A 14,917-nucleotide genomic window follows, 5' to 3' on the forward strand; every position below is an offset into this window, starting at 1 on the left:
TAAACCCCACAGTACCAAGAACATAGAGAATGTGCTTTAAAAGGGCTTCATTAAACTACTGTAGTGTTAAAAGTCCACGTGTGCTATGATCCACACATAACATTCATCTCAAGACGGTGACTCTGGTGAAGCATCTGCCAGCTGTGAGTGGCTGCAACCATGTGGAGGAAAAGAGCAAGCATGTCCTCCAGGTGCCCCTGTTGCCGTCAGGGGTGCTACGTCTGGTTGGGGAAGCCCGTGTGCAGGAGCTGTGGTGGTCTATCTGTGGGCCAGTAACTGGGTGGCCCTCCCAATGCTTCCCCACCCCAGGAGTGGGGCAGCTGAGGCAATGATTATTTAGAAGTCCTACAGTAAAGAAATCCTTCCATATCTGTATTACTAAGATGACTGTACAAGTACATATAATACCAGTCCTGGGTATAGCTCAGAAAGGCAAAGTTGAGTCACTGCTTCTTATTTAATTTTAAATGTTAAATTAAAATTTCTACAGGTAATTTGGTATACTTTAAAATCACAGATATTAGAACTTAAGCAACCTCAGAGGCCATAGTCCAACACAGAGTTATATAGATGAGGAAGATGAAGACCGTAGAGATTAGCTAACAAGCAAAAACATTCAGTATATTACTGGCAGTCTAAAGTAGACACATCTTCTGGTTATACTCGTGCAAAATTGGTGTGAATCAAGATTGCTTAGTAAGTTGGCAAATGCTAGCAGAAATGGGAAAGGGGGAGTTATCTGGCTACATTTCAAAGTTCTTAGCTGTTCTCAGGAACAGGGAAGCAACATTTGTCACAATAACTAAAAGAGGGATGGAAAACCAACCTCAATTCAACTTAAGATCCAGGAGGTTTGGACAGAAGGCACAGCAAATTTAAAGCCTACAGAGGAAAGACAGACCTTAAAAATAAATATAACTCAAGGATAACAGAATGCTCTAAGAAAAGAAATTCATGAATTTCTTGCCACACTGACCAAGAAACAGACCAAGAAATCTCAAATGAAATGTTTCAGGAATCTAATGGGACTACACAGGACACCTTAAAGTATCAAGGTCTTAAATGTAGATTAAACGTATACTTACTGAATTTTTAGATGGAACTAAAAAGGGAAGAACAGCTAAGATGGAGGTAAAAGATCTAGGGAAGCTAGTATATACTAAAGATGACAAAGTGCAGTTTAACAAGAAAAGATTTAGCCTCCTTTTAAAGTGGAAAAATACATTTATTTATACATTTTACAAACTCACACACACCCATATAATGGTGAGACCCAATTTAATACCTATTCAAGACAAGCCAAGGGGTGAAAAAAATCTGCAATTCTCTCTTGCATTGCACAGGTGTGCAGGCTGGTAGCTCATGCCCAAGCTGTCCCGCTATAGGCCACTGTACACCTGAAGTATTGAGTTCATTTTGTCTGTTCTGTCTTACAAAAGAGATGTATACAAACAGGAATGTATCCAGACTCCTCTCTAAGCAAAGAGCAAGGAGCCTAGAAAATGTGTCACATAAAAAATAGTGGTAGGATACAGTGGCTAAAGCCTGACACAAGCCACGAAGTCTCAGTTGATGTCTTGGTTCAAGACCTTCATTGCTTGTGTGGTCTTCATCTTTCTGAACCTCAATCAAATGGACATAATAAGAATACTACCTCATGGAGTTGGGGTAAGAATTAAAAGATTTAATTCATGCACACAATTGCTCAAAAATTTTATGAGTGAGAAGGACAGAAGGACATTAAAGCACATTAGAGTGTGGGAAGTAGAAAAGAAAACTTAATAGCCACCATGTGGAAAAGGGGTTCAATTTATTCTGCAGTATCTACAGCAAATAAAACTAAAAACTATGGGTTCACACTATTAAAGGGGAAGATTTCAGGTCATTATAAGGAAAATTGAATGCTGGCCAAAAAGCTATGATTTCTTATGATCCTTTTGGCCATGGACAGATTCTCTTATCTTACTCCATGCCTCATACTGCCTAATTGAAGATTTAATCCCCCTCTTCTTCTGGATTAATTATCTGATAAGAAATTTCTAGCATCATAGTTCCAATACAAGTAAAAGTCCAAAGCCGGGTCTGTCACTAATACAATCATCCAGAGAGACTCATGGACATTCCAAGAGACTTCTCATAAGGCAGCTGTTCCGAGTTAGCAACATGGCTTCACACACACAGTTTTAACATGTACGTAATGTAACTGAAATGTAAGTGCATTTAATATGAAAAAAATGTTCAAATCAATGTTAGTAAGGGCACAAAATAGGGGAACAATAAAATTTTAAACTAAAGAAAAATAGATAAAAAGAAGTGAATTAATTTCTTGAGGAGACGTGATGGAGGGAAGGAAGGCCCTTACAGCCATGGCAATATAGCAGTGACAGCAACACTTCTAAATGTTATGGGAGACAACTATATCAGAAAACTATTAGAATCATAAAATGAGAGCTGGCAATCATAACAAGTAGCTTGTGATATCTGAGCTAGTATAATGTACATATAATCACCCCCAAATTGGTACATTCATTTTTATTTGGTAAATTTTAAAATCAGTACAGTGCCGAGAAAGTATCATGCACAAAATGCATGTTCTCAATGGCAATATTACATTATAAAATGATGAAATAAAAAGACACTTTTAAAAAAGTCAAATTTACCATTCACCAAAAGAAAAGTATTATTTAACAAAAATCCCTATTATGCCAGGCTACTTAGATAACAGAGCACTCCAGGAGAAACTAAAATCAGTTATGGAATGTTCTGAGCTGGCACCTATTTGTGAAACTGTCTCAGAGTATACTAAATTATTGGGGGTAGAAATAATCAACTATAAGGCAATAATATTTATATGTAGGAGAAAATATTCTTCCAATGTGGTAAATCAACAAATAGGTGTCTGTATTGTGCAAAGCACGGGATATCATTTATTATTTTGCTTTTCAAGGTTTAAAAAAGTTGCTTCCTGTACATTATTCACTTTTAAAATGTACTTAATAAATTGGCTGCTTGTCATCTTGCTGGACCTTATCGATAACAGGATGCAATGTTTTTATGCTCTGAGACACATAGGATATGATAAGAGTTGGAGAAATAATCAGCACCTCAGGATTAGATATATTCAAAGACCTGGATTCTGGTCCCAACTATGCCACCGATAAACTGAGTGACCTTGGGTTGGTCACTTAACCTCTCTGAGCCTCTGTTTTCTCACTGGCAAATTATAATCGTACTTGCTCTGCCTGCTTCACACAGCTGCTATTCAAATCAAACAAAGTGCCACACAACTGCCCTCAGCAAAATACAGAACACATTAGAACACTTCTACCTATCTATATAAAAAGTTTTAAAGGTTTGTGAATGTATTTTCCAATCTATCTGAAAAAACAAAAACAAACAAAAAATTAAGCAAACAAAAAGACACAACTGCCCCCATCTTGGTTTTCATTGAAAAGGATTCAAAAACTCTTATACTGTAAATTTATTTACTCTCAATAGAATTAAAGATATAGTTTAAATTATCAAAAAAATTTATGGGAAAAATTGTTCAACAATTTTTTTCAAAAATACTCTCCAAATGCTGTACAAAAGCTCTTTCCAGCAGATGGCAGTATGCACATTTTAGAGACGGGTGAAGGAGTAGCTGCTTTACACACCTGAATGTGCTTACCTACCAGATGGTATGTCTGCCTTTTTGGATATTTACACATAAATAAAATAACTTCTTTAAAATTAAATAGGAATTTAAAAATATTCTAACCCGAGGGAAACACTGAGTCATTGGACTCTTAAAAACAAAGAAAAATATTGAGGACACCTTTATTTAAATTGTTTTTCAGTGTCATCTGATCAAGACATTACATAAGAGGCATAAAGAAGCTTATGATCTGGCTCTAAATTAATCACGAATTTTAACAATCAATAAATGATATACAAAAAGAACTAAAAGCATATCATACTGAATTAATCTTTTGAATCTGTCAAGATGAATGAAAATAATATTTGTTAAGAAAGCATTTTTACAACACTTAGTGACAAGGAAAGCAACTTTTTCCTAAGTTACAGCAGAATCAAGAACAAAGAAAACAGCATTACATAGATCTTTCCAGGTTCCAGACACTGTTCTAAATACTTTACCTATATTAATTCAAGTAATCCTTGCGACAACATTAAAGATATTATTATCTCCATTTTACATCTAATGAAATTGGGGCCCAGAGAAGTTAAGTACCTTGCCCAAGGTCACACAGTTAGCACACAGAGCAAAGGATTAACACCTAGGCAGTCTGGCTCCAGAGTCAGTAGTTTTTACCAACTTGCTACACTTCCACACACCTGCAGACCACAGCACTGTCACTATGCAAAACAGATCTAATTTTAGAATAATCAAGAGTGATTCATTACCCCTGAGTTTAAGAACCTGATGTGGAAGCATACTGATAAAGATAACTTAAAAACTTCACTTCCTTTTCATAATTTTCCTTCGTGTAAATTTTAAGAAAATGAGGAATTAGACTCTGCTTACTCCAAATAAAGATTTCTTGATGGTCAATATAATCTAAAAACACACTGGGAAAAATTAAAGAGGAGCTAGAGCAGATCACTGGAAAAACCGAATAAGAAAAGATAGGGCTGAAATTTATAACCAGTGTTTCGGGTCGTAAGCAAAGCGTTAATCATAAACATTCTAAGAAGTCATATATTAGACACTACATAATGCAAATCAGAGTTTATCTATGCAAAACTGAATATCCTTTCACCATGTCAGCCAATCTGTGGAGCATGGGTAAATTTTCTATGAGGTGTTCAGGGTTGAGCCCAGAGTATTTATTAAATTACCTGAAAAAAGGAGTAAACAGAACATTAATTCAATTTTCAGATGACCTTAAATTGCAAGGGGTTGCCAAAGTGAGGGGGGGAGAAAAGGTAATGATTTTAGGAATACTTGATTTGATTGATCAAGTATTCCTTTCCTTGAAAGGAAAATTCCTTCCAGGTTCGTTCCCTGACAGGACAATTTCTCCCAGGACATTTCCCTGGCAGGACAATCTGACCCGCTTTGTCTGGCTAGCTGATAAACAGCTTTGTCTGGCTTCAACAAAGCAACATTAATTTTTCTTTCAGATGGGTGGATGAGGTCTTGAGAGGCAGTATAGCTCAGTGGTTAAGGGCATGGGTTTCACAGCCAAACTGCTTGGGTCTGCTCTTAGCTATGTGACCTTGGGCATATTATTTGTCTCTGTGCCTCAGTTTTCTCATCTGCAAAATGGGATAATTATACTACTGTCCTTATAGGATTGCTGAGAGGAATAAATGAGCTCATATATGTACAGTGGGTTAATGGTGCCTGGGCCTCGCAAATATAAAAATGGAAATTGTTAGCCATCATTAGTAATATTATTCACACAGAAGCGAATAAATGGTATGCATGTGTAATTTTTTTAAAGAGACTTTTGGTTAGCTAAAGGCAAAGAAGTAATGACAAGATAGCCTGGGTGATTTTGGCTGGACATAAAAGAATCCTGTAATGGACTGGGAAACTATATAACTCTATCCACAACCATCCCTTGTAGAGCTAAAATTTTCAAACACATACCTGCTTGGATCTGCAGTCCTGTCCTCTATGTTCTTTTTACTCAGAGGAGATAGCTGTCTCCTAACCTGTCAACTCCTCTTCTCTCACCTCCAATTTCAGACTAATAATAACAACTTAAAAAAAATTGAAATATACTTGATTTACAATGTTGTGTTGGTTTCAGGTGTACAGCAAAGTGACTCAGTTATACTCTTTCTTCAGATTCTTTTCCATTATGGGTTATTACACGATATTGAATATAGTTCTCTGTGCTATATAGTAGGTCCTTGTTGGTTATCTATTTTATATATAATAGTGTATTAATTTCAAACTCCTAATTTATCCTTCCCCTAATAACTACTTTTTATGAATAGTCTTACCTAATATTTACTGAACTGAATTGTGCCTAATGCTCCTAGAGGTGGGGAACTGAATAATAAATGAGTTTGAATCTCTGTTCTTATCATGAATATATTCTAATAGGTAAAATAAACTCTAAGCACGGAAAAAATAAATAAACACAAGAAGCCATGCAGATAAGGTCATTTCTGATAGGAATGGGTGCTATGAAAAAAATAAATTTGAGTGATGAGATCTTAGAGGATGAGAGGGAGACGAAGAAGCTACCTGAGACTGGGGGTTGGGGGTGGGTCACAGCCGGGAGACACACGTGGGCAAGAAGGAAATAGGCATGTGTGTCTCTGGGGAACAAGCGATCCAGGCAAAGGAAAGAGCTGGTACAAAAGCGCAACCTCTATTATCATGAAAGCTCAAACCTTACAAAGGAGACATCTTCATCACTTTAAAAAGAGACTGAGATCCAGAGAAGTTATACAATTTTCCCCCCAAATGATTAGCACAGCCAAAATTCCAATAAGTCTGTGAGATGCCAGTGCCTATTCTCTGTTCACAACCACCTTGCCTGTCTTTTTCTTTCTGTCAGAGAGGATGTGCTAACTCTCTTATTTTTTAGGCTCTTTCCCACTTCCTTAAAGACATTTGCTCCAAAAAATCGACTCCATTTCCCGTATTCAATCGCTCCCCTTCTTGGGGTTCCTATTCCTCTTTTACTACAATTCTCCATTTTCCTTCATCATGAAAAAATAAGCCACCTACAATATTTTTTAGCATTTAGTACTGTTTACAACTATGTTCATCAACGATACTATTCAATTTCTTTAGCAATATTAGCTCCTTTTTTGCTGCCTAGCCCACACACGTCAGCGTGTCTCAATGTTTTGTCTGCAATCCTCTTCTCGCATACTTTCGCAGCAATATTTCATCCACTGCTGTTTCTTCAACCAATATCTATAGCCTGATGAATTCCACATATCTCATACTGATTCACCTCCCTCGTGCTTCACAGCCATCTGTTCAACTCTGGTAACAGATCTATCTATTTGGAAGTATACCTATATATCACAAAGTATACTCACCCTCTCCAGAAAACCTGTTCTTCTCTCAATATTCTATCACACTTAAAGATGAAACCATCTTGATTCCTTCTTCTTCTTCAAGTATTACAGTCAATCTGTCACCAAGTCCTGTGGGCATCTCTCACGCTTGTCTCTTCCTCCCACCTCCACATCCGGCAGCTCAGTATGTGTCCTACTCAGTTGGACTGCTACGACAACCTCTTAAAACTTTTGCAAATGTTTTCATTTGAGTAATTTGGGCCCATTTTGGTAGTTCTCCAGACTATCAGGGTCAGATGGTTGTTTTCCAGAAGCGTGAGGCTCTCCTTTTATGTTAATTTTGCTTTTACTTCCCTTAAGCATCCAAGGAGCTTTGGGAGGAACAAGAATAGGCAATTCAGCTATAAGACCTTACAAACTCTTCCAGCCTTTGGAACAGTGGAAACATACCAAAAGCTCAGGTAGAACTGACTTCTTTCTTCAAGAATGAGAAAGACGATTCGCTTAGTAAGCTTAAAAGCTTTTCTGTGTTTCAGGACCCTTAGAAAAATAAAGGTTGGAATAAACCAGGGGAAAAAAGTTTTTATTGATTTTTCAGTTAAAATCAAAGGGACTGGAGAGCTTCAAGATGGCGGAAGAGTAAGACGCAGAGATCACCTTCCTCCCCACAAATACATCAGAAATACATCTACACGTGGAACAACTCCTACAGAACACCTATTGAACGCTGGCAGAAGACCTCAGACCTCCCAAAAGGCAAGAAACTCCCCACGTACCTGGGTAGGGCAAAAGAAAAAAGAAAAAACAGAGACAAAAGAATAGGGACGGGACCTGCACCAGTGGGAGGGAGCCGTGCAGGAGGAAAGGTTTCCACACACTAGGAAGCCCCTTCGCGGGCGGAGACTGCGGGTGGCGGAGGGGGGAAGCTTCGGAGCCACGGAGGAGAGCACAGCAACAGGGTGCAGAGGGCAAAGCAGAGAGATTCCCGCACAGAGGATTGGTGCCGAGCAGCACTCACCAGCCCGAGAGGCTTGTCTGCTCACCCGCCGGGGCGGGCGGGGGCTGGGAGCTGAGGCTCGGGCTTCGGTCGGATCGCAGGGAGAGGACTGAGGTTGGCGGCGTGAACACAGCCTGAAGGGGCTAGTGCGCCACAGCTAGGCGGGAGGGAGTCCGGGAAAAGGTCTGGAGCTGCCAAAGAGGCAAGAGACTTTTTCTTGCCTCTTCGTTTCCTGGTGCGCGAGGAGAGGGGATTCAGAGCGCCGCTTAAAGGAGCTCCAGAGACAGGCGCGAGCCGTGGCTATCAGCACGGACCCCAGAGACGGGCATGAGACGCTAAGGTTGCTGCTGCAGCCACCAAGAAGCCTGTGTGCAAGCACAGGTCACTATCCACACCTCCCCTCCCGGGAGCCTGTGCAGCCCGCCACTGCCAGGGTGCCGTGATCCAGGGATAACTTCCCCGGGAGAATGCACGGCGTGCCTCAGGCTGTTATAACGTCATGCCGGCCTCTGCTGCCGCAGGCTCGCCCCGCATCTGTACCCCTCCCTCCCCCTGGCCTGAGTGAGCCAGAGCCCCCAAATCATCTGCTCCTTTAACCCCGTCCTGTGTGAGCGAAGAACAGACGCCCTCAGGCGACCTACATGCAGAGGCGGGGCCAAATCCAAAGCTGAACCCCTGGAGCTGTGCGAACAAAGAAGAGAAAGGGAAATCTCTCCCAGCAGCCTCAGGAGCAGCGGATTAAAGCTCCACAATCAACTTGATATACCCTGCATCTGCGGAATACCAGAATAGACAACGAATCATCCCAAATTGAGGAGGTGGACTTCGGGAGCAACGATATATATTTTTTTTCCCCCTTTTTCTCTTTTTGTGAGTGTGTACATGTATGCTTCTGTGTGTGATTTTGCCTGTATAGCTTTGCTTTTACCATTTGTCCTAGGGTTCTGTCTGTCCGTTTTTTGTTTTTTTTTTTATTATGTAAAAATTTTTTTTTAATAATTATTTTTTATTTTAATAACTTTATTTTACTTTATTTTATTTTATCTTACCTTCTTCTTTCTTTCTTTCTTTTTTTCCTCCCTTTTATTTGAGCCGTGTGGAGGACAGGCTCTTGGTGCTCCAGCCAGGCGTCAGGGATATGCCACTGAGGTGGGAGAGCCAAGTTCAGGACACTGGTCCACAAGAGACCTCCCGGCTCCACGTAATATCAAACGGCGAAAATCTCCCAGAAATCTCCATCTCAACGTTAAGACCCAGCTCCACTCAACGGCCAGCAAGCTACAGTGCTGGACACCCTTTGCCAAACAACTAGCAAGACAGGAACAAAACCCCATCCATTAGCACAGAGGCTGCCTAAAATCATAATAAGGCCACAGACACCCCAAAACACACCACCAGACGTGGACCTGCCCACCAGAAAGACAAGATCCAGCCTCATCCACCAGAACAAAGGCACTAGTCCCCTCTGCCAGGAAGCCTACACAACCCTCTGAACCAACCTTAGCCACTGGGGACAGACACCAAAAACAACAGGAACAATGAACCTGCAGCCTGTGAAAAGGAGACCCCAAAAACAGTAAGTTAAGCAAAATGAGAAGACAGAGAAACACACAGCAGATGAAGGAGAAAAGTAAAAACCCACCAGACCTAACAAATGAAGAGGAAATAGGCAGTGTACCTGAAAATGAATTCAGAATAATGATAGTAAAGATGATCCAAAATCTTGGAAATAGAATGGAGAAAATACAAGAAACGTTTAACAAGGACCTAGAAGAACTAAAGAGAAAACAAACAGTGATGAACAACACAATAAATGAAATTAAAAATTCTCTAGAAGGGATCAATAGCAGAATAACTGAGGCAGAAGAACGGATAAGTGACCTGGAAGGTAAAATAGTGGAAATAACTACTGCAGAGCAGAATAAAGAAAAAAGAATGAAAAGAACTGAGGACAGTCTCAGAGACCTCTGGGACAACATTAAACGCACTAACATTCGAGTTATAGGGGTCCCAGAAGAAGAAGAGAAAAAGAAAGGGACTGAAAATATTTGAAAAGATTATAGTTGAAAATTTCCCTAATATGGGAAAGGAAATAGTTAATCAAGTCCAGGAAGCACAGAGAGTCCCACACAGGATAAATCCAAGGAGAAACGTGCCAAGACACATATTAATCAAACTTGCAAAAATTAAATACAAAGAACAAATATTAAAACCAGCAAGGGAAAAGCAACAAATAACACATAAGGGAATCCCCATAAGGTTAACAGCTGATCTTTCAGCAGAAACTCTGCAAGCCAGAAGGGAGTGGCAGGACATATTTAAAGTGATGAAGGAGAAAAACCTACCACCAAGATTACTCTAACCAGCAAGGATCTCATTCAGATTCGATGCAGAAATTAAAACCTTTACAGACAAGCAAAAGCTGAGAGAGTTCAGCACCACCAAGCCAGCTTTACAACACATGCTAAAGGAACTTCTCTAGGCAAGAAACACAAGAGAAGGAAAACACCTACAATAACAAACCCAAAACAATTAAGAAAATGGGAATAGGAACATACATATCGATAATTACCTTAAATGTAAATGGATTAAATGTTCCCACCAAAAGACACAGACTGGCTGAATGGATACAAAATCAAGACCCATATATATGCTGTCTAGAAGAGACCCACTTCAGACCTAGGGACACATACAGACTGAAAGTGAGGGGATGGAAAAAGATATTCCACGCAAATGGAAATCAAAAGAAAGCTGGAGTAGCAATTCTCATATCCGACAAAATAGACTTTAAAATAAAGACTATTACAAGAGACAAAGAAGGACACTATATAATGAACAAGGGATCCATTCAAGAAGAAGATATAACAATTGTAAATATTTATGCACCCAACATAGGAGCACCTCAATACATAAGGCAAATACTAACAGCCATAAAAGGGGGAATTGACAGTAACACAATCATAGTAGGGGACTTTAACACCCCACTTTCACCAATGGACAGATCATCCAAAATGAAAATAAATAAGGAAACACAAGCTTTAAATGATACATTAAACAAGATGGGCTTAACTGATATTTATAGGACATTCCATCCAAAAACAACAGAAAACACATTCTTCTCAAGTGCTCATGGGACATTCTCCAGGATAGATCATATCTTGGGTCACAAATCAAGCCTTGGTAAATTTAAGAAAATTGAAATCGTATCAAGTATCTTTTCCGACCACAATGCTATGAGAGTAGATATCAATTACAGGAAAAAATCTGTAAGAAATAAAAACACATGGAGGCTAAACAACACACTACTTAATAACCAAGAGATCACTGAAGAAATCAAAGAGGAAATCAAAAAACACCTAGAAACAAATGACAATGAAAACACGACGACCCGAAACCTATGGGATGCAGCAAAAGCAGTTCTAAGAGGGAAGTTTATAGCAATACAATCCTACCTTAAGAAACAATAAACATCTAAAATAAACAACCTAACCTTACACCTAAAGCAATTAGAGAAAGAAGAACAAAAAAAATCCCAAAGTTAGCAGAAGGAAAGGAATCATAAAGATCAGATCAGAAATAAAAAGAAATGAAGGAAACAAGAGCAAAGATCAATAAAACTAAAAGCTGGTTCTTTGAGAAGATAAACAAAATTGATAAACCATTAGCCAGACTTATCAAGCAAAAAGGAAGAAGACTCAAATTAACAGAATTAGAAATGAAAAAGGAGAAGTAACAACTGACACTGCAGAAATACAAAGGATCATGAGAGATTACTACAAGCAACTGTATGCCAATAAAATGGACAACCTGGAAGATATGGACAAGTTCTTAGAAAGTACAACCTCCCGAGACTGAACCAGGAAGAAATAGAAAATATGAACAGACCCATCACAAGCACTGAAATTGAGACTGTTATTTAAAATCTTCCAACAAACAAAAGCTCAGGACCAGACGCCTTCACAGGCGAATTCTATCAAACATTTAGAGAAGAGCTAACACCTATCCTTTTCAAACTCTTCCAAAATATAGCAGAGGGAGGAATACTCCCAAACTCATTCTACGAGGCCACCATCACTCTGATACCAAAAACAGACAAAGATGCCACAAAGAAAGAAAACTACAGGCCAATATCACTGATGAACATAGATGCAAAAATCCTCAACAAAACACTAGCAAACAGAATCCAACAGCACATTAAAAGGATCATACACCATGATCAAGTGCGGTTTAACCCAGGAATGCAAGGATTTTTCAATATATGCAAATCAATCAATGTGATACACCATTAACAAATTGAAGGAGAAAAACCATATGATCATCTCAATAGATGCAGAGAAAGCTTTCGACAAAATTCAGCACCCATTTATGATAAAAGCCCTGCAGAAAGTAGGCATAGAGGGAACTTTCCTCAACATAATAAAGGCCAAATATGACAAACACACAGCCAACATCGTCCTCAATGGTGAAAAACTGAAACCATTTCCACTAAGATCAGGAACAAGACAAGGTTGTCCACTCCCACCACTATTATTCAACATAGTTTTGGAAGTTTTAGCCACAGCAATCAGAGAAGAAAAAGAAATAAAAGGAATCCAAATTGGAAAAGAAGAAGTAAAGCTGTCACTGTTTGCAGATGACATGATACTATACATAGAGAATCCTAAAGATGCTACCAGAAAACTACTAGAGCTAATCAATGAATTTGGTAAAGTAGCAGGATACAAAATTAATGCACAGAAATCTCTTGTGTTCCTATACACTAATGAAGAAAAATATGAAAGTGAAATTAAGAAAACACTCCCATTTACCATTGCAACAAAAAGAATAAAATATCTAGGAATTAACCTACCTAAGGAGACAAAAGACCTGTATGCAGAAAACTATAAGACACTGATGATAGAAATTAAAGATGATACAAACAGATGGGGAGATATACCATGTTCTTGGATTGGAAGAATCAACATTGTGAAAATGACTCTACTACCCAAAGCAATGTACAGATTCAATGCAATCCCTATCAAACTACTAGTGGAATTTTTCACAGAACTAGAACAAAAAATTTCATAATTTGTATGGAAACACAAAAGACCCTGAATAGCAAAAACAATCTTGAGAAAGAAAAATGGAGCTGGAGGAATCAGGCTCCCCAACTTCAGAGTATACTACAAAGCTACAGTAATAAAGACAGTATGGTACTGGCACAGAAACAGAAATATAGGTCAATGGAACAGGATAGAAAGCCCAGAGATAAACCCACGCACATATGGTCACCTTGTCTTTGATAAAGGAGGCAAGAATATACAGTGGAGAAATGACAGCCTCTTCAATAAGTGGTGCTGGGAAAACTGGACAGCAACATGTAAAAGAATGAAATTAGAACACTCCCTAACACCAAACACAAAAATAAACTCAAAATGGATTAAAGACCTAAATATAAGTCCAGACACCATCAAACTCTCAGAGGAAAACATAGGCAGAACACTCTATGACATACATCACAGCAAGATTCTTTTTGACCCACCTCCTAGAGAAATGGAAATAAAAACAAAAATAAACAAATGCAACCTAATGAAACTTAAAAGCTTTTGCACAGCAAAGGAAACCATAAACAAGACGAAAAGACAACCCTCAGAGTGGGAGAAAATGTTTGCAAATGAAGCAACTGACAAAGGATTAATCTCCAAAATTTATAAGCAGCTCATGCAGCTCAAGATTAAAAAAACAAACAACCCAATCCAAAAGTGGGCAGAAGACCTAAATAGACATTTCTCCAAAGAAGATATACAGATTGCCAACACACACATGAAAGAATGCTCAACATCATTAATCATTAGAGAAATGCAAATCAAAACTACAATGGGATATCATCTCACAGTGGTCAGAATGGCCATCATCAAAAAATCTACAAACAATAAATGCTGGAGAGGATGTGGAGAAAAGGGAACCCTCTTACACTGTTGGTGGAAATGTAAATTGATACAGCCAGTATGGAGAACAGTATGGACGTTCCTTAAAAAACTAAAAATAGAACTACCATACAACCCAGCAATCCCACTACTGGGCATATACCCTGAGAAAACCATAATTCAAAAAGAGTCATGTACCAAAATGTTCATTGCAGCTCTATTTACAATAACCAGGACATGGAAGCAACTGAAGTGTCCATCAACAGATGAATGGATAAAGAAGATGTGGCACATATATACAATGGAATATTACTCAGCCATAAAAAGGAACGAAACTGAGTTATTTTTAGTGAGGTGGATGGACCTAGAGACTGTCATACAGAGTGAAGTAGGTCAGAAAGAGAAAAACAAATACTGTATGCTAACACATATATATGGAATCGAAAAAAAAAAAAAGAAGAAAAAATGGAGAACTTAGGGGCAAGATGGGAATAAAGATGCAGACCTACTAGAGAATGGACTTGAGGATACGGGGAGGGGGAAGGGTAAGGTGGGACAAAGTGAGAGAGTGGCATGGACATATATACACTACCAAATATAAAATAGATAGCTAGTGGGAAGCAGCCCCATAGCACAGGGAGATCAGCTCGGTGCTTTGTGACCACCTAGAGGGGTGGGATAGGGAGGGTGGGAGGGAGGCAGATGCAAGAGGGAAGAGATATGGGGACATATGTATATGTATAACTGATTCACTTTGTTTTAAAGCAGAAACTAACACACCATTGTAAAGCAATTATACTCCAATAAAGATGTTAAAAAAAAAAAGATTTAGATAAATAAAATAAACAAATCTAAAAAAAAAAAAATCAAAGGGACTTCTGAAGCAGCAACACTGTGTGGATATCATGTCATATTAATTTAACCTGTGATGAAGGGACTGTGTTCCAGAATGACAGGTACAGGATATTCCAGGGAAGGCGTACATGTTTATCTAAGGGGCAACTGAACTGATGTGTGCTTACTC

At 38.8% G+C, this 14,917-nt stretch overlaps 1 protein-coding gene across 1 annotated transcript in view; it reads right to left on the bottom strand.

Moving 5' to 3' along the window:
• ADAMTS3 (ADAM metallopeptidase with thrombospondin type 1 motif 3) overlaps positions 1-14,917 on the bottom strand; it is a 288,657-nt gene that overhangs the window by 36,966 nt on the left and 236,774 nt on the right. The window lies entirely within an intron of this gene.

This window comes from Eubalaena glacialis, chromosome 5 (assembly GCF_028564815.1).
Source record: "Eubalaena glacialis isolate mEubGla1 chromosome 5, mEubGla1.1.hap2.+ XY, whole genome shotgun sequence".
NCBI classification, from domain to species: Eukaryota; Metazoa; Chordata; class Mammalia; order Artiodactyla; family Balaenidae; genus Eubalaena; species Eubalaena glacialis.